Here is a 6,696-nt window from a genome sequence, read left to right as displayed (position 1 = left end):
TTTTTTTTCGAAATAAAGCGAGTCTCTCGTTATTCGCAAAAATTAATTTACGAAAAGTGACAGGGCGTCCTGCGGCTTTTTGTATTGAAACAACGCGTCGTGCGCGAACCAAGCTTGCATAACGAGCGGTTAGAGTGAGTGATAATTCGCGGTGGTCGACACTTCGACACGCCCGGCGCACACACACACTAAACTCGCGTTGAAGCGGTATATCGCGCACACGCAGCCGACACCTTGTTCGAGAAGATGTGTTTATTTCTAAAATTTTTTTTTGAGTTGGCTCAAAAATTTCCCATCTGTTTTGCCATCGAAAAAGGTTTCTTTTGAATAGAGAGGAAAAAAACAAAACAGGGCGAACCTTCTTTTATTTTTCCCCCTTTTTTGTATTTGAGGCATCGCGGACACTTAAGTCGCGCGGCACCCAGACGTTAGAGATTCGGGAGCTTTTATGCGGTCAGCCGGGTGAAAAATAAATCTCGCCGCGACCCAACATGCAAAACCAAGACTGAAAAAATCTCTGTTCGTTCATCATTCGACCGACCCTCAGTCAGATGTGGCCCGAGCGAGAAGCTGGGCCGCCATTTACGTTCAAGATTTCGATGCTCCATGTGTTCTGCAGTTCGCATGGATTAGCGCACTTTGCTGCGCTCTTCATCGATCCACGAGCCTAGTGATCCACCGTTCAGGGTCGTATATAAAACGACATATTCGTTTTCTTCTCTCTTTTTCTCCAACCCGCCCAAGCAAATGAATGCGAGGGCGGAGAAAGAAAGCCAGAAGAAAATGTTCCGATAAACACTCGTACTAGAATTTGGTTTAGTGTGTTATTGTGATTTTGAATTCTTCCTACTTCATCGAGAGGGCGAAGGGCAAGCTTAAAAAACATTCGGTTTTCAACGGCATAGTGTCGGGCTTTGGAGTGTTAGTCTATACGACGCACACGCACGCAACCACGAGTATCTACGCCCGAAAAGAACGTCCAGAGTAAAAGTCTCACACTTTCGTCCCCCACCGAGAATCAAAAAAATCCGAAGACGAAGAGAGAAACAAAAAAAAAACAATTTCGATTGGGCGTATCCGCTTTAAACCACCGCGCATCAGAGCGCCTGATACCCGTTCAAAATCTTGATGTTTTTTTTTTTTTTTTTCCGACTCTCCATCCACCGAGTTTTTATTTTTCAAAGTGTTTGATTTAGGGACTAAGACTTTATAAAATCTCCTTTATTGTTCCTTCGGTACTCGCGGCCCAGCGGGGCTATCGTATTCTTCACTCTACTAACGTCAACACTGTGAGCGCCGCTAAAGGTCGAATGAATCTATAGAGACATTCACCATCGAAGCAGGAAGAATTTGCTCACGGCCATAGACCAAATCGAAAGACTTTGTGTTTTTTTTTGAGCCGAGAGGAAAGAAAAATCAATTTGAAAAGGCGAATCCGCTTTAAACCACCGCGCATCAGAGCGCCTGATACCCGTTCAAAATAAATGATTTTCTTCCGTCAACCCACACATAGTTCATACGATGTCTTACGCCGAAAGACTTTTGATGGGGTTTTTTTTGTTTTGCAACTTTTAGTTGTTTCGTGCTCAACCAAAGCCATATGCGCAAAACATTTGTCTTGTTCGTTTATGATCCTTCCGCAGGTTCACCTACGGAAACCTTGTTACGACTTTTACTTCCTCTAAAGGATCAAGTTCGACCATCTTTCAGTCTCGCCGTTGGTAGGCACCGCACGGGCAGAGATTGCTCCCCACTCGACGGCACCCCGACAAGCCCGTCCGAAGGCCTCACTAAATCATTCAATCGGTAGTAGCGACGGGCGGTTGTGTACAAAGGGCAGGGACGTAATCGACGCGGGCTAGTGACCCGCGCCTACTAGGGATTCCTGGTTCATGGGGATCATTGCAGTCCCCAATCCCAACCACGAAGGAGGTTCAGCGGTTACCCGGTCCTTTCGGACAGGGAGAGTGAAACACGCTGATTCCTTCAGTGTAGCGCGCGTGCGGCCCAGGACATCTAAGGGCATCACAGACCTGTTATTGCTCACTGTCACGCGGCTGGACGCCGCTTGTCCCTCTAAGAAGACTGCGTGACGGACGCGAGAGCAGAAGGTATCGCCGGGGATGACGACGACCGAATAACAATAGAGCCAGCCCCCGCGAGACATTCCCGACAAAGCCCCGCCATACCTCATCCGCCAGGCAACCAACCCGTGAAGGCCGTACACCCGACGAACAAAGCACAACGAAACCAAGCCGAGAGATTGCCTCACTAAAGGAACCAGTCCCACCGAGACCCGAATCGCCGCCACCTGATCCCGACGCCTCCGTACTCCCTTCGGTTTCAATTGATAAAACCCGTCACCTATTTAGCAGGCTAGAGTCTCGTTCGTTATCGGAATTAACCAGACAAATCGCTCCACCAACTAAGAACGGCCATGCACCACCACCCACCGAATCAAGAAAGAGCTCTCAATCTGTCAATCCTTCCAGTGTCCGGGCCTGGTGAGGTTTCCCGTGTTGAGTCAAATTAAGCCGCAGGCTCCACTCCTGGTGGTGCCCTTCCGTCAATTCCTTTAAGTTTCAGCTTTGCAACCATACTTCCCCCGGAACCCAAAGACTTTGGTTTCCCGGAAGCTGCCCGTCGAGTCATTGGAGTAACTCCGACGGATTGCTGGTTGGCATCGTTTATGGTTAGAACTAGGGCGGTATCTGATCGCCTTCGAACCTCTAACTTTCGTTCTTGATCAAGGAAAACATTCTTGGCAAATGCCTTCGCTGTTGTTCGTCTTGCGGCGGTCCAAGAATTTCACCTCTGTCGCCGCAGTACGAATGCCCCCGTCCGTCTCTATTGACATTACCTCGGGTCCAAAAGTAAAAGACCAGCAAAATCGGACCGAGGTCCTATTCCATCATTCCATGCTGCGATATTCAGGCGTTGGGATACACCTGCTTTGAGCACTCTAATTTGTTCAAAGTAAACGTTGCCGGCCGCCCGAGACACCCCGGTGAAGGGCACCCCGAACGATTGACTGGGTGGAGCGAATCGAGTCAACTACGACCAAAATTTAAAAAGAACCCGAAAGAACTTTCCAACTCTGGCCGCAGATACAACAACGACGCACCGACCACCACTCCGGCGATGTTGTCCGACCGTGAAGAGAGTCGGGCTTTGACACCCGGGCTCCCAGAGCGTGAAACGCAACACCCTTGATTCAGAGCGGCGCCGCCCGGCCGAAGACAGACATCCGACTACGAGCTTTTTAACCGCAACAACTTTAATATACGCTATTGGAGCTGGAGTTACCGCGGCTGCTGGCACCAGACTTGCCCTCCAATGGTTCCTCGTTAAAGGATTTAAAGTGTACTCATTCCAATCACGGGGCCTCGGAAGAGTCCCGTATCGTTATTTTTCGTCACTACCTCCCCGTGCCGGGAGTGGGTAATTTGCGCGCCTGCTGCCTTCCTGGATGTGGTAGCCGTTTCTCAGGCTCCCTCTCCGGAATCGAACCCCCGATTCCCGTTACCCGTTGCAACCATGGTAGGCGCGTAACCTACCATCGACAGTTGATAAGGCAGACATTTGAAAGATACGTCGCCGGCGCGAAGGCCGTGCGATCGGCGTGAAGTTATCCAGAGTCACCAAAATTGGTACGGTGCGCGAGCCCGAAAGCCCGGCCCCGACTGGTTTTGATCTAATAAAAGCACCTCTTCTGCGAGCCCGAAAGCCCGCAGTCGAGGCTCGAGTGCATGTATTAGCTCTAGAATTACCCACAGTTATCCAAGTAGGATGGAGTGGATCTAAGGAACCATAACTGATTTATTGAGCCATTCGCGGTTTCGCCGTCTAGCGGCTTGTACTTAGACATGCATGGCTAATCTTTGAGACAAGCATATGCTACTGGCAGGATCAACCAGGTATTTCGTGTATGTTTGTTTGATATGCATCCGGCGAGTTGCGGGTTTTTATTTCGCCCACGCATCACCCAAACACACACCAAATCAACACGTTTTTCGTTTTTTTTCTTTTTCTTCGGAAACTAAAATTTTTGATCGCAACGCCTGGCGTGTCACAGCGAGTCCCAGTGAAGAGAAACACCGATCCGATCCGTTTGTTGGATTTTTTTCATTTCAATTTCCAAAGTCACAGACCATTCAACGGTCTATGAGCCCAAGTGAATCGGATTCATTCGACCGGTCTTGATATATTCATCAACTTTTTTTTCCGTATTACGGTTTTCGACGGTCATATGTGGCGTGCTGTATGCTCATAAGTCAAGCTGCTTTACTAAGCTGACAAGCATACATCTTTTAAATTTTTGTGGGCTCAGAGTTTTATTTTTATTTTTCCACCGCCGAGGCACACTCTCGCATCACCCCGCACGACACACACACACACACACACCTCACCGCTCAACGGTCACACGAGGCAGAATTTTCCGCAAAGACTTTCGAAGAGAAAGAGAAAACTCGGAACAACCGCGGTCAGAGGCCAGCATAGAGGCATCGTATAGAAAGTCATGGGCGGAAAAAAACAAATCATTTCAAGTCGAGACAAGCAACCAGACTACCCCTATAAAAGTGCGCAATTCTTTAAGAGTTCACCGAAGAATGACCGAGATCAAGTATGCACGAAACGAACATATTCCCAAGGGCAGCTGAATAAGCGATTCTGCGCCGAAGCGCGAGAAAAGCAAGCGGTACACCGATGGGGATCGTTTTTTTATCGTGTTAGATTCGTTGTTGTCAAGCAAGGATTCTCAAAATGTTTTTTGCATTGCACCCAAGTTTCGTACTGATTACTTGTCGCAGACCGGTGACTGTCAAAAAAAATTTTTTTACGTTTTTTCTTGAGAGGTCACTGCCTACACACAACTCCGGGCGGGCCGTACACTCACAGCCGTTTGAATTCTCCCTTCGTGTGTCATGGCCATAACTGAGCGTACATCTTACCGGGCGCCGAGTTGATCTGGCTTGTTCGATGAACGTTCGGGATACGTACAATCGATATAGCTCCAACCGTAACTCGTTTGTAATTACGCCGGCCATACTCAGCGGGCGCTCAGCTCAGCTCTCGATATCTTCCGTCGAAGGGAAGTTCGTAGTAAAAGAGAGTCAGAGTCGACGCCACATTTTGCGGTCCTCGCATCTCATCCGATTTTTGAATTTTATAGATTTGCCATCACTTCCACCCAATTCTCTCGTATATTTCAATCTCTTGACTTTGTCCGACCGGGCCGTCTTCGCCCCCCTTCAACTCCGTCCATCTCCACTTCTGTGTTCCACACAACGAGCTTCCGTCAAACGGCAAAATGTGAAATATGCGCACGCCGCACGAAATAATTTGAAAGCGTTCTGTTTGGTGGCTTTTTTATTTTTTATCTCTCGGCTCACACACACACACACACATTTCCGCCTGAACGGTAATTTTTTTTGATACGGTGTCAAAAAGTGAAAAGACGCGCACCATTTTCTTTTCTCTTCCGTATCGTCGCTGACGGTAAACGCTGATGGTTATGATGCCGTAAGTTTGGAAAGAAAGAATCTTTCCCGTCTTGTCTTGTTACGGTAAAATAACAAAGAACAAGCGTCCGATTTCTCTCACAGACGGCCACAGACAAACCACACGTGCCGAAGAAACGAAACGTCCGAAACCAAAAAAATGTTTGACGCGCGCACCTCTTCTGAACTTTTCGACCAAGAGTCGTTGGATCGAGTGACGAGCTTCTCAGCTGTCGCACCAATCGGTGAAGCGGGCGTTTGAATTCCCGTCCACATCGCGGTTCGGATATATTTTTACATATACCGACCATCGGAAATTTCGAAAACGGTTTTACCGAAGGAAATGATATTTCACACACCGACAGCTCATCGAGTTCGTCTCCGTTCAACGGTTTTTTTTTTTTTAAGACTTTTTGATCGCATGGGGCTAAACTGGTTAGAGCAAAGCCGCGATCCAAGCAGTGAAAAAAAAACAAAGACAGTGCAAGCGCGATCGAACGGAATCGAAACTAAAATCATGTGAAGTGGCGGGCGGAAAGGAGCTCAGCTACGGTGGAAATGAAACTACAACTAACGCCGAACCGACAACTTCCCATTCTGCGTCTTCGTTTCATTTCCCAAAGGCTCCCCGTCGATACCAAAGTTTTTGCGTCGAAGCTACTAAAGAAATTTCGCGCTTTCCTTTTCGCCTCTTTCGCCTTCCCTTCGATATCTATCCAACCACCGGCTTCGACTTTATTTCTTTCACCCGTCTATTCGCCCGATAGTCGACGGTCGGCCATTCTTTGGTATCGGCCAGGCGGACTAACAAGAAGTAAGACTCGTTTGAAAAATTTGGACCGGGCTTTACAATCGCTGCTTGTCGTAATGTCGCAAATTTGAAAAAAATTTTCAATTCGAGAAACCAAACTATTCGACACTTCGAAAATTTTTGGGACTCTGAAAATTTTTCCGAGTTTAGGAATCGAGACCTCTTCTATACTAAGGAAAACCACTAATGTTCCGCCGCATAATGTCTCCGTTTTCCGGCTCATTTTTAGCGATTGGACGGGGACATTGCCCCATCCAACCGCCAGCCGACTTTCAGGAACCGTCGTTTTCAAAGTTGGGACTTAGAAAATTTTCGACGAGTGGGAATTTTTTACGGTCGCAAGTCATCACGACACGCCCGACCAACCCATTTGAGAGCCGCCAC

At 48.0% G+C, this 6,696-nt stretch overlaps 2 non-coding genes across 2 annotated transcripts; both read right to left on the bottom strand.

Annotated features, from left to right (window-relative positions):
- Window positions 1-537: 537 nt before the first annotated feature.
- On the bottom strand, window positions 538-690 carry LOC124319075. The gene has a single exon (XR_006912768.1). It is a non-coding gene; the product is annotated as a 5.8S ribosomal RNA (ribosomal RNA).
- Window positions 691-1,626: 936 nt separating this feature from the next.
- LOC124319069 lies at window positions 1,627-3,920 on the bottom strand. Its single transcript, XR_006912764.1, has one exon. It is a non-coding gene; the product is annotated as a small subunit ribosomal RNA (ribosomal RNA).
- Between the last annotated feature and the right edge of the window lie 2,776 nt (window positions 3,921-6,696).

Source organism: Daphnia pulicaria, unplaced genomic scaffold (assembly GCF_021234035.1).
Source record: "Daphnia pulicaria isolate SC F1-1A unplaced genomic scaffold, SC_F0-13Bv2 h1tg000118l, whole genome shotgun sequence".
Taxonomy (NCBI): Eukaryota; Metazoa; Arthropoda; class Branchiopoda; order Diplostraca; family Daphniidae; genus Daphnia; species Daphnia pulicaria.
Note: the sequence above shows the minus strand (reverse complement) of the source record. Positions and strands in the feature narration are given on the sequence as shown.